The following is a 13,631-nucleotide window of genomic DNA, read 5'->3' on the forward strand; positions in this document are numbered from 1 at the left end:
CAGGGTGTGCGGTGAAGCCTTCGTGGGTCTGGGACCCATTATTAGTTAAGAGTTATGGAAATTCAGCCCAGCATGCCTGCCTCCCAGTTGTTTGTTCTCACAAAGGCCTGCACGGAGAGGTTACACTGGATCATTTGGGGGCTCCTGGGCATCTTCTGAAAAATTACTTAACATTTTTACATTGAAAGGAGTATTAAGTCAGGGAAATGGGGGGTTTACCTTGTACTCTGCACTTTTAGGATATTTATTGTTTGCATTTAAGTTCAGGAGTAGACACCTCATTAAATAATGAAAGTTGCCTTTAGGTCCACTGTGGTTAAGGCCGTATTGAAAATGAAAAGCATTTGTCATAGGAGATTAGCTCCCCCTTGGTTCTGTTGGGCTTATTTCTCTGGTGGTCATAATTGTGGGAAGAGAGGAGTAGGGTTTGCAAATAATGTGATGAGTTGGCAAACGCAGAAGTTTCCAGCATTTGGAAACACTTTATTCCGACAAACAGTTTATCTTGCCATCGCCTTTTTACATATGCTTCACAGAATTCGCCTTTAAAAGCATTCTTTCTTCATAGTATGTGTCCATTCATAAGAAATCAGCTTGTGCATTGGGTTCCTATTGGTAGGCATTTGTTTATTACGTGGTCAAAGCCTCCTCAATTCTAACAGTTTCCAGTAGTTGAGCCATATCACGTTCTGTTCTGTAGAACAAGATGCAGGTACACGAGAGGATATCTTATAAAACGCAGAGATTTAGTTGTGTTTATCAACATGAACAGTAGAAGTCTTTGAAGATGTTTTGGGGAATGTGAAACCCTCTAACACTTTAATCATTTGTGGTGCAAAGTCTTTCGTTTATAAAGTAATGAGAATTTGAAGGAAAAATCCCCAGCAGAAACTTTTATTTTGATTATAAAGGAGATGAACGAAGAGGCTAAGAGACAATAAGTTTTCTTCACCTGTTTTCTTAATTTGAAGTTTACTTTTTATAGAGTAGAATAAATAATATTTGCTCTGAAGGAAATTGATAACCAAATTGAAGTTTACTTTTTATAGAGTAGAACAAATAATATTTGCTCTGAAGGAAATTGATAACCAAATTGAATTTTCATTTTTAAAAAGGGCTTAAAAGCCTCCTTACGTGGAAGATACATTAAAAACCAACCAACCAAAACAAAAATAATCATCTATTCTTAGCTTTCCTGGGGAAAATGCAATATTCTGAAATAATCATATAATCATTTCCCTAATAATCTTGGAGTAGCAGTAGACCATGTTTTAACAGTACCACACCAGACAACGCTACAGTGTTTATTTGTAAGATGTAAATGGAGAGAGAGGAGGGTGTGTGTGTGTTTTAAATGAGGCACCAAATGCTACTTGGCACATGCACACCCTGAATTCTGCTTGCTTGCCTTTGCCCTGTTGAGCTTAAAGATGTGATTTGATAGTCATTTATATACTGAAACAAAAAGAAATCAAACCTACCTTTGGCAAACAAGTTTTCCTAGAAATATGTTACTTGGTGGCAACATTGTCTTTCTAACTTCCTGAGCAGTTACCATCTTTGCCTCTCTTTCCCCTGTCTCAGGTAAAACCTGAGACATGAAAGGGAATGAAGTGCTGCGAGCAGTGAGGAGTGTGCTCCTTCCTCCTAACCCCTCATTTTGAACATCTCCGCGCCTCTAATGTTCTTTGCTGCCTAGGAAAGGTGAACATTAGTGGGGCAATTAGCTCAGGTGCCCTCCGCTTCACCTCCTGCCCGGCCGCCTTTTCTGTTGCTCGTCTCTGGTGGGCCCCTGTCTGTCTAACTTGGTTCTGTCCTGCCGGGTTGTTTTCCCAGTGTCGCCCCCTCTCCCATTCCCTTTGTTTCCCGCCTCTTAGTTCACCGTCCTGGCATTGCCCCCCCTACACACACACCCCTTATATTTTGCTCCATTCCAGAATTTCGCAGTAGTTGTGGCCAATCTCTGCAGAGAGCTTTTAAATTGAGAGCCCAAGGAGGGCAAAAGGGACACAGTAGCCCAGCTACCTTTAACCAGCGTTTACCCCAAATTGGGGTTTTTTTCGTTTTGAAACTGCAGCTGGGCAGATAGAGCAGGCTTTGGCAGAGACACAGACCCAAGCCATGTTTTTTAGGTTCCCTTTTTTTTTTTTTTCGGTCCAGGATTCTCTCCCCCACGACTACCACCCATCTCTCCCCCCCCAGCTCCCCTCGCTGTGTGGCCTTTTTGTCTGGCGCAAGCCCTGTAGGCTCTGGCGCTCTCCCTGTTCCCGGGTCACCTCCGCTTCCTGCATTCCTCCCTATTTATTTGGTGCTTGGCTCCCCCCTCTCCTAACCCCCTTTTGCAGGGGGCGAGGATTCTGCTGTGAGGCCCAGGCCGCCCTCCGAGGCCCGCCTCCCCGCCCATCCCCGGTGGCTCGGGGGCGCCCGAGGTGGCCCGGCCCCTTCCCCAGCTGCAGCGGCGGGGGAGCCCGTGCCCTGGGGCCTCGAGCGGCCAGACTGGCTCGGAGGGGGCGGGGCATGTGGGTGCTGATTGGCCCCCGCCAGAGCCAATCAGCGCGCGTGTCGGCCTCGCCGCTGCGGGGGCGGGGCGGGACCGGGGACGGCGGGGGTCCCGCAGTGGCCGCGGGCCGGGCCTCGGAGCGGCCTTCGCCCCCCTCCCCCCTTCCCTGCGGAGCGGGCGGCTCGGAGCCGAGCGCGCGCCGCTCGTCCCGCGTCCCCGGGGATGCGCCGCGCCGCGCTCGGCCCCGCGCGTGCGTCTCGCCCGGAATCCTAAGCAGGAGCCGGACCCGTCAGCCCGCTAGACGGCGGCCGGAGACACAGACTTCCTCTTATGTTTAATTGAGAAAAACCCGGGCCCTGACCATGTGACGTGCCCCATTTTGTTTCCCTCCTCTGGATACTACGGCGCCTTCCTCTTTGTGCCTTAAAACCCGGGAGCAGGAGGCAGCTGCGGCGCGTGGAGCCGGGACTGATCGCGCTCGTCCAGGGAAGGGAGGAGGGGGGCCGGGGAGGGCTGGGGACCCCCGGAGGAAACCCGTTTGCCTTGAAATTGCATTCGGGTCCGCACTCTTCTGAGTGCCTGCAGCTTGCAGAGCGTGGACGAAGGCTGGCCCCCCGAAGGCCGAGGGAGCGCGCAGTGAAAGGAAAATGCGGGGCGGCCCTGAGGGTCCAGGCGCAACCCCGGGGCTCCCCGCTTCCTTCCCGAGGCCCAAGGAAACCCTGCTCAGCCTCCCAGAGCAGATGCGAGCTCTGAGCGCCCACACCCCGCGTGGACGCGCATCCCGGCAGGCTGGGCCCGCCGAGCCTGAAAACCTGCTACATTCGTGTCGTGCGCCCCAGAGAGAAGCACAGTTAGGCGGGATGTATTACTGTCTGGGGCGGAGACTCCAAGACTGGGCCTTTCTAAAATAATACCGCGGGAGTTTTCTCTCCTCCCGCTCACCCCATCCCTCCCACAGCAGCATTTCTCAGCAGCCAGCACCCCTGAATCTTACAGGGGCAGGGCTATCCCTCAGGCGCCCGTGGAAACATCCCCAGTGAAAACGTAAGGAAGGCCTGCCCTGGGGGGCACGCTGCGCCCGAGACCGCCTCCGAGCTGCGCAAAGGGCTTCTCTGTTCCAGACAACTTTGAACATCTAACCATCTTCTTAATTTCTGCCATTGTTTAGGTGGCTTTATATTTAAAAAAAAAAAAAAAAAATAGATCCATTAAAAATCCCATCTATTGTAGTCATTTATGTGATTGCCCCCCCTCCCCCATAAGTACAGCCTCTGGTATTGCAATACAGTAAGGAACTTGGAATTAAAAGCACATACTTCCCCCTCCCCCCTTCTTCGTTGGTTTATCAAAATTACTGGAAAATGACTTTTATGCTATCTTGACTGATGCAATGGAAAAAGCAGCTCCTTGGAGCCAGAGACCTTGCCTTGTAACAGCCAGCGCCCTTCACTAGCTGGGTGACCTTGGGCAAGTCACTTAAGTTCTCTCGACCTATTTCCTCGTGGGTAACTTGAGAATTTTGTTCTAAATTATTCTAACCTCCTTTGCAGCTCTAAACATAGGACTGTTTTGGAGAGACTGACTGATAGTCTTTAATGGGTCAGTAGTAATGAGGATTCTTTCTGAGGAAGCTGCTGATGGGGTCACAGAGAAATGCATCAGAATATTCTGTTTTGTTCTGTCCCAGCTTTCATATCAGACACTCTTTATGGTTTACTTGAGGACTGATTTTAACCTTTCTCATTTGGAGGGGGCATAAGCAGGTTTTAACAGACCTTAACACAAGCCCTCCTGACTGCACCAGTCTTAAGTTTTTGGAACTTCCTCTAGACTGGATTAGGCTCTTCCCCTCCTTTTTAAACTCCAGTGTGTCTGGGCATGCAAGTCACCTGCTGGTCCTGCATCCTAAGGTCAACTGTTGAACGCATCCTTCCCCACCCCACAGTAGGTCAAGCTTTAACCAACCCATTTCTGCTGATTCTCTCGGAAATTGCCCGTCCTTGAACTGGTGGTCTGTTTATGGACAGTGTTTCTCAGCTGCACCATTAGAATCCTTCAGTGAGGTTATCCACTTGAGTGAATGGAAAGGAAATCTGAGAAGCCAGTTGGGGCCTATAGGAAATCTGCAATTTTTTGTTCAGTTTTCATTTTCTCTGTTAGGTGTGTGAAAAAGTTCAATATTTTTCCTTCCGGCAAAATGATTATCATCTAGCTTTTGGATTTTTGATTAGTTGAGCAAAAAAGCAAAATCCTGCTTTTCTGACCTAGTGTTACCCTGTTACCCTGGCTGTCGAGTTGTTGGTGTATTCAGAAGTTCCAACCTTCTGGGCATCTCCATGTGGATTTCATAAACCATGAGAACAGTCTGTTGACTTAATAGACTATTGAAACTTACTCAGAACTTCATTGACTTATCTTTTCCGATCCTCCTGCTATAATCAGATATATTTCTTAGCTGTGTAAGATATAATGGTTCTTTTTATTTTGGCGGGTTGGTAATTGAGGATAATGGAACACTTCACAATGTTAAGGTTTTGTTTTGCTGTGTTTTAAAGGGAACCATTTCCTCAATTATTTCCTCATGTTACAAAGTTACTGGAATTGTATTCAAAGAAAATAGCTTCTTGTGCATTCAGTTTGAAGTTTCACACTAAAGATTCCATAACTTTTTTTCATACTAATATTTTTTGTGTTTAATATAATAGATATCCTACCACATTTATAGTTGTGTAATTGATTTATTTCATTACTTTTTGACTCTGTAACTATGTGGCAAACTTCAAACTCTCTTTTTTAGAATGTTATTGCAATATGTTCAGAAGTGGTAATCACAATGAATGTTAACAGAATTACATTTTAACATTAGTATGGTATAATAGTATACTAATTTCAAACTAGTAAGAAAGAGTTACCCAAAAGTTGCGGTAAAGCCTTCTAAAATAGCATCTGTTTACTTGTAATCTTGTCTTATATTATGGAAATGAATAAGTCACAGAAAAAGGGAGATAATGGATGAGATAAGTAGAATGTACTGTCATCAATGGCCAAAGAAGTATTTTCCATTTTAATAATATCTTGCTGCAGGCTCTGCTATAATCTGTTAAAATAAGTGTGGTTGGATAAATGTTATTTGTGCTTCTTCAATGATCTTTGAATAATAGAGCTTTTAAGAATGATATATTTGTGTTGAAAAGGCTGCTTTTCTTTCTCAGCTCCCTTTCTGCATTTTCATTAATGGTGGCAGCGGAATTGGATGTGTGGGTCAGATTATAATTTCAATCATCTCTGTCTTCAAGTAGAGAGGTGATTTTGTGGCTTTATTGCCCCTCCCCTGAAACGTTTTATTGAGTAAGCTGAGCTGCATGCCTTGTCTTCCCTTTGTCATTCCATGTTTTACCCTCACTCTGTGTAGCACTTTCACCATCCCATCTGCCCCTGACCTGGCCCAGTTAGAGCCAAACCCATACACAGTGGGCGCTAATTGGTTGACCTGATGAAGGCACTAGACAAACCCCAGTTGTAGTAAGGGAAAAAGACTGATAAACTTTCTCCCCCTTTTTTTCTGTTGACCAAAATATACTTTGGTGTGAGTTCTTAGATCCTCCTTGCTATATTTAGGTCTTGTTGCTGAACAGTATCACTTAATCTTGAGAAGTTGATAGTTATGTTGGTTGAAATGATCAAGGAGGCATTTATTTATTTATTTATTGACTTCAAATATATTTCGGGTGGCAAACAAACTATACTTTGTAGAGAAAGTCACGATTCTTACTTTCAAAAAGGTTATGAGTTAAGTGAGACAGGCAAAATTTTTTAAAAATTATAAAAATATAGCAGTTAGTGGAAAGTGAAATATTTAGGAATTACTATGTCTTCAACTACTGTTCACTTGATATTCTTTAATGATCACTTCCCTGTTCATTTAAAAATAATTTGAAGGGCTCTATGGGATATGATAAATAATCGCATTTACCCTGGAATTTTAGGGATTGTGGGAATGATGAGAAGAACTTGAGCATCTCCAGTGCAGGGTTAGAGGCCACCCTCTTCCAACCCCAATGCAGATGATCTGACCTTGGCCACTGAACCGCTGTTTCTTGGTTCCCTCTCCCCCCTTTCCTCAGTAAACGCCATTGAGCACCTGTTGTGTTCCAAATGGCACACATTTTGTTGAAAGATGGTGGGGGTGGATACTTGGAGTGAGGGGAGTTCATCCAAGTGAATACCAAATTTCTTATGGCACAATTTATCTGGATTCAGATAAGTCAAGATTCAGAGCGCGCAATCCATGGAAGTCAGCATTTTTCTTGCACTTACAGGGTGAAAGTGCCTCTCCCCCCGAGCATCCTTCTACCCATGGCCTCTTGCCTCATAGTGACACCATTTTAATAATATCTTATACTGTTTATAAGGCTGTTGAGACTCTCATCAGGAAGAGTGGTCCATTTCAGATACTCAGCCTGCAAACACAGTATTGGCAAGTAGCTAGGAAAAGATAGCTTTTGGATCTTTTGTCCAAGTGAAGCAGCCAGGAGAGGGGTCCAGGTGTTAAACGAGCAGGAGTTCAGTGAGTACTTGTTAAAGGCTGGCCAGGGTTAGGAAACATGGGGTGAGGGGGGGCCTGCAAAAGAAATTGTCAAGTCTTTTCTTTTGGTCTTGAAGCTCCATTCTTCAAGGACTTTATTCCCCCTTTCGGTGGGTGGCTTTTATTTGTAGCGGTGAAAGGCTCTAACCCTCTGACCTCTGGTTCCTGTGCTTGCTTCTGGCTGGAAGGAGAAGCTCCTTTGAGGATTTGTCCTTGCTCCCTCTTAAGTGTGCGTGCTCTCTCTTCCTCTCTGTGTTGATGATGTGAGTCATGTTTGTTTTGAAGTTTGTAGTAGCTCCTTCCAGAAACATAAAAAAGCATTTTGTTAAGAGCACCACGTTTTGGGATAGCTTGCTGGGCCAGTCACACTATTTTTTTTTCCCTTTAATTGTTCCGGTATAGATGCACATGCTATAAATTTCAAGTAATTGTTGTTTTTAAAAAAAAAACAACTTAGAAAGTGAAAATGAAGGCTCCCTCTCACTGTTGTCGTCGGCTTCTTCCCATAGACCACCGGCAATGCTGTTGGGTTTTTTGTTTGTTTGTTTATCTTTCCAGACATGAACTGCTCATAAATTTTGAAGCTTAGTAATAAAAAGTTGATTAAATGCCCTTCACTCAAAGTCCCAAATTTCTACACTAAAGGAACACAGCAGGCAGTACATCTCCTACAATAGGCTCACTGCTTTTTTTGGTTAAAGGGAAAAGTCAGGTACTCTTTGCTATCCATCTCTCTTTTGAGTTTCGTGTTTGTACAAACTGATTGAGAAGGGAAGGTGTCTAAGTTTTAAATACAACCATTTAAAATCTTTATTAATGTATTTTCTCCCCTGTTCCTGTCCATGGTAGTACTCAGGCTCCTCCCTTCCCTCCCTCCCCTCCCCCACTGAATGAACACTAGTTCTTACTATAGTATGGTAGGATTAAATATAAAGGTTAAGGGTCCTTTTAAAGACTTTCTGGACACCAAGGTCTCATAATTTTGAGAGTTCAAAAGAGTTAATGCTTTTTATTGGAGTAGTTTCTCACTATTTCCAATTCTGGGAGCAGCTTATTTTAACATAATATTATATAGAATGGTAAAATAAATTCCTTTACACTAATGAATTCCTCTCATTTTCTTCAAAGTTATTGATGCTTTGGAGACAATGAGGGGAATATAGAGAGTCTGTGATGTTTCCTAAGGAAGGTGCGTGTATTGCTGAGGTCATTTCTCCTTTGAACCAAAGAGCAACTCTTTAATGTTTAAAAACATTTGTGATGGGTGCACTGATGTTCTTGCTGATTGGGGTCCAGGTGGAGTCTGAGTAGAATGGGGTAGCTCTTGTTACAAAATAGAATATGATATTCAAGACTATAACGGGTAACCCTTAAATCAGAATTATCCGTATTTTATCACTTTGGGCGACTTGTCAGTAAGAGTATGCTAAAAGCAGTAATACCAGTTTTCCTTCAGATCATCTAGAGTAAGGAGGAATGAAATTCATCAACATGAAGGAACTTTTTTAAAAGCTGTTAAAGAATTTAGTCTGCGAAGCTGTGTAGTTTCTTTTGTGTGTGCATCACTTAGCTTCGATGTGTAACAAACCATCCCCAAACCGATTGCCCTGAAGCATCTGTCATTTGCTAGGTCACCATTCTGGGGGTTGGTGGCTGGGCTGGGCAGCTCTGCTTGTGTCACCGGGGTGGTCAGCCACTGGAGGGCTGGCTGAGGGTGGCTTCCCTTACTGAGCCACACGTCCCCTGCAGGCTGACCTGAACCTCGCAAGGTATTGGGTGAGTGCCTGCAACAGCATAGGACAAGCAGGCACAAGTCCTTTTGAAGCCTTTGCTTATAGCACATTTGCTGCTGTCCCATGTCCCAAAGCCACACCCAGTTTCAAGGGGTAGAAAAGTAGATACTGCATCTTGATGGGAGAAGCCAGTTGTTTTCTGATCTCTACAAATCACACATGTATTGATAAACACAGCTCTTTATGACATCATTAACAGTCACTTATTAGTTGCATGTTGAACATTTAGAATAAAATTATTCTTAAATGTTTATAATGAATATTCACAGTTTTGGGTGAGATACCAGTGATTTCCTCTTATTAGGGTGGTATCACTTTTTTCCACTTAATTTTTTTCAATTTTATTTTTCAATTACAGTTTACATTCAGTATTATTTTACTTTCTTTTTCAGGTGTTTTCCTCTTAATTTTTTTTTTTTGAAAACCATGAAAGCTGTGTTCCCTCAATAAATCTTTTCTTGAGTTCGCACTGCGAACCAGGCATAGAAACTGAAATAGATGTGTCCCGGTCTTTGTGGTGTTTATAGGAGGCAGAGAACAAGTCTGTAAAATGTGGCCTGATGAAGGACAAGGTATTAAGAGGCAGAATAGTGGAGAACCACTTAAGATGTAGGGGCAGCAAAAGCAGTTAGAGAAAATAGTAAATAATATGGTTACATCATTCAGGATCAAGAAGGCGGAGCACCTGTTTTTACATCACATGTTCCTTGGACCAGGTGCAGATTCAGGCCCTGGGATGGCATCTTTTCTGAGAGTTAGAGTTTTCGCTTGAGAAGGCCTCCTATTTGATGAGTGAGGGCTGGAAGCTCACCTCTACGAAAAACATGAAAAATGATACTGAGGTTTCTAGTACCCGAGGCTGTCGTCTGTATTCTCAGTGCCATTGGTGGTCAGTGACACTATCTATGCTGTTTGTCCTAGACCAGAGGATTACACTTTCTCACACGCTCAGGGGCTCACCTAGGCTTGGAGATCACTGTGCCAAGGGAACCCAGAGCCAGGGGGCATTAGGCATCTTGTACTATCCGCTCCTGCCCCTTGACCAAGGCTGCCCTTTCCCCAGGTGCAGGAGCCGAGACCTGGGGTGAGGTGGGGAGCAGTGGGCAGAAATGGGGTCAGAGACCTCCCAGTGGTTTGGAAGAGGTTTTCCCACCTGAGCACCAATCCAGGTCTTGGTGAAGCAGAGTTGCTAGTTACTGGAAAGCAAATGTGAATGGTTGTGCGGATGCATCCCAGTCAAAGCCAAGGCCGTGCTTTTGTTAACTCTTTGCCCCAGATCTCCTACCAGGCAGTGTTGACAGTTTTCTTTTACCCAAATCTTGAAGGCCTTAAATGTTCCTGAGGTTACGGAGCAGAACTACTTGGGCACTGAATAGAATATGTTAAGGCGGGGGCAGGGGAGGGAGGCCCCTCGTGTGCTGTGAGGGGCTGGTCGAGTGTGTATTTTCCTCCTGATCTTGGCAGTTCCCCTCCACCCCCCAACTCCTCCCTCTCTTTCTTTCCCTCTCTGCCCCCCCTTCCCAATTCCAGCGCACTCTTTGAACCACAGCTAAACAATAACTTCCTTTCAAAAGCTGATCCATCCCCTCTGGTGAGATTAAGGAATATAAATATTACATCTGTTTAAAGAACGGGTAATGACTTAATTTCTGAAAATATTTTACTTCCACTAGTCGGGTACCCTGGATGTCACTGGGATCGTAATGAAAACTTCTTCTTTTACCTGAACTTTACCGTGTGTGTGTGTGTGTGTGTGTGTGTGTGTGTGTAGGTGTGTGTGTGTGTGTGTAGGTGTGTGGGTGTGTGTGTAGGTGTGTGGGTGTGTGGGTGTGTTTGGAGGGGGTGGGACAACAGAGGGTTAGGGGTGGAAACCACAGTCCAATAAAAAGGGTTATGTTCCTAACACTAGGTCTTTAAAACTATTTTGCAGCCTGAGCCCTTGGTCCCTCACAAGTCCCTAGGAGGGACAGACCTTCGGAAAGTGCAGGCTTCTTGTTTCTCGGGCCTTTGAACTGGGTGAGGAATGTGGCTCAGTGGGGAAAAATGAATGGCTGGTGCTTTTAGCCTCCAGCCTGAAACTCGCTGGAGGAATGTTACTGTGTCTTCAAAGCCTGCGTCCCACCAGGCCCCACCAGGCTGTATTTGACGGGCTCCTGAAAAGCGCCTTAGCGTGATCAAGCCCACAGCAAAACCCGTGCCACCCAATTCGATCTAATTCACTGGCGACTTTTAGGCAGATTTTCAATTAATGTCCCTTCTCTAAGAACAGAGCCCCCGTGCACCCTCCCTCCCACCTCAACTGAGATGATGTGTTGTTTCTCACTAGATAGGAAACTCCAGCCTTTTGGGGGGAGAGGGGTGTTGGGGAATATTATTTTTAAAAATAGTGGCAGGAAGTATTTAGGAAGATAGAGTTCTTAGCTCTGAAGAGTTCAGAATGGATTTTTACCATAAGTTAGTTATACTGCATGTGTAATGTAAAATCAATGCATTTAAATGGTCAGAGATAAAAAGAGTATTTTATTTACTAGGTTCAAGTGTACCTAGTACCCTGTCTGTCTTCTTTCAGAAAGTTTACGCCTTCCTGAGAGGTGATGGAGACCCCTGTTTTTTTCTCTTTACTGGTTTCAGCGTATGCTTTCCTGCTGACAGTTGTGAGCTGTTTGCAAGTAGACTCACTATTTATTCATTTCATGACTCCAGTTCCTGAGAAGGTGCTCACAAAACGCTTGCCAAGTGGGGGACCTGTTTATCAGTAGTTCAGGAGGAAGTTGTTGAATCAGGGGAGAGGATGGCTTTAGAAATATCCCAAACAAAAACAATACCATGTATATATTTTTTACTACCTCAAACCATTTCATTTGCCAGGTATTTTAAAAATCAAATTTAAATTTAGCATTATATTTTAAAATAATCAACCAAAATGTCAGGAGTCCTTGCAATCTGATATGAGCAGCGAGGAAAACTTGGGTAAAATTAATTACAATTGCATCATTCCTATTTCTGAAATCCTTGGATACATCCCCTGTTCCCTAAACTGTTCTTTTAAAGATTGATAGAAATTTTGCTTTGTTTTGACAAGATTTATTTCTCTGCTTTCAACAGTAGTTCATCAACTTTCATTCTAATAGAGTCCTTCTGATGTTAATTGTAGCCTACCGATCTAGGTCATAGCATAGCATTTTTACTGAAGTTTAAAGATATCAAAAGCAATGAGGAAATTATTTGAAAAACAATTATTGTATTATAGTTACCTCTATTTTTAAAAGGAGGTCAGTTATTAAGTATGTGACTCATAGAGTCCCCTTCTAATTTGTCCCTGTGCCCTTTCCTGTTCTTCCTCTTGGGTTTATTGATGCCAATTAGTCCCTCTGCTAAAATATGGGTAAGGTCTGGGAAAAGGAATTAAATTTAAGCAAGTCCAGTTTGCTGGCATGGCACTTGTTAGCTACTCTGCTAAAAGGGTACCTTGGCCTGGAAAATTGAACCTAATTACCAAGATATAAGACTTTTCCCCTCCTTTTCATTTCCACACTAGATTGAGGCAGGGCTAGTTTGGTGACCATAGCAATAGAATGTGTATTCTAGTTTATCAGCTACTATTAGCAATCCTTTCTAAACGTTGCTTGAGATTTCAAGTATTAAGCTAAAACTTGGGATACAAGCAGTTTTCAATAGATCAAAACATTTATCATACTTTAATATAAAACCCTGCAACTCCTCAAAATCCGTAATATAAATGTATTCTGTTTTATTGTAAATAGAACTTTAGTTTTCTTCGCCCTGCATAGTCATTTTACATTTATGTTGTTCTCTAAAACTTGACCATTTTATGCTGCTTTCCAACAGGTGTGTGCCTGGTATTGGGCTAGGAGGCTGTTTCTCTCCCTGCCAGCGTGCTTGACTAGGTTCGAATGCTTAGAGCAGTGAGTCTGGCATTTGGTAGATACTATTTGTTGTAGATAATGAATGAATGAATGTGGGACCATGTGGTTTTAAACCATAGTATGGGAAATATGCCAGCACCTCCTTTATCTGTAGACCAGAATCATGTTCTGTTCAGGAGGACAGTTTTCCTTAACTCCATTAACATTGCCTGGCACTTGGTGGGTACTTAGTCTTAAAGTTTTCCATTCATTCCATAATTAAGCTCTTGTAACAACTGAACCTGGAAATCTGAAGACATCAAAACTGGTCATGAAGATAGCAGTGGGGAAATGCTAAAGACAAATGTTTGTAGGCCAGACAGGAGAGAATGTTCTAGCTGATGCAACAAGGAGTTGGTCAGTTTCTACTGAGCATATTCCTAAGTTCTTGAGTTACAACTGTAAAGAAAACAGACAAAAATTCAGGCTATCGCAGAGCTTCTTTCTTGAGGACAGGCTGAGTGAGAAGACTATAAAGGACCAGCTTCCCCTGGGGGGGGACAGATGAGACCCCCTGAGAAGGAACAAGGACTTCTGGCCCCTTTTATGGCCTTGAGGGGTTGACAACATTGATTTGTACATGGAGTTTCGCTTGAAACTCATGATGTCCCTTAGCCTGGATGTATGTATGTGGCAGACACTCCTTGTGGCTTATCAGTGGTGTTTGAGGTTACCCTGTGACACAAATGAGGCAAAGTCAGATTTTTTCTGACGTAGTAGGGCAGGGTATGAAAGAAAGTAAGAGTCCAAGTTGATGTGTGTCTGCTTGGGAGAGATTGTCTATACGGAAGGCAAGATCTGGAACAGGAGTCAACCAAGGGAAGGGC

General features: G+C 43.8%; 1 protein-coding gene across 1 annotated transcript in view; it reads left to right on the forward strand.

Annotated features, from left to right (window-relative positions):
* The window catches only part of IRS1 (insulin receptor substrate 1), a 53,463-nt gene that overhangs the window by 4,910 nt on the left and 34,922 nt on the right, over positions 1–13,631 (forward strand). The window lies entirely within an intron of this gene.

Source organism: Miniopterus natalensis, chromosome 8 (genome assembly GCF_054644295.1).
Source record: "Miniopterus natalensis isolate mMinNat1 chromosome 8, mMinNat1.hap1, whole genome shotgun sequence".
NCBI classification, from domain to species: domain Eukaryota; kingdom Metazoa; phylum Chordata; class Mammalia; order Chiroptera; family Miniopteridae; genus Miniopterus; species Miniopterus natalensis.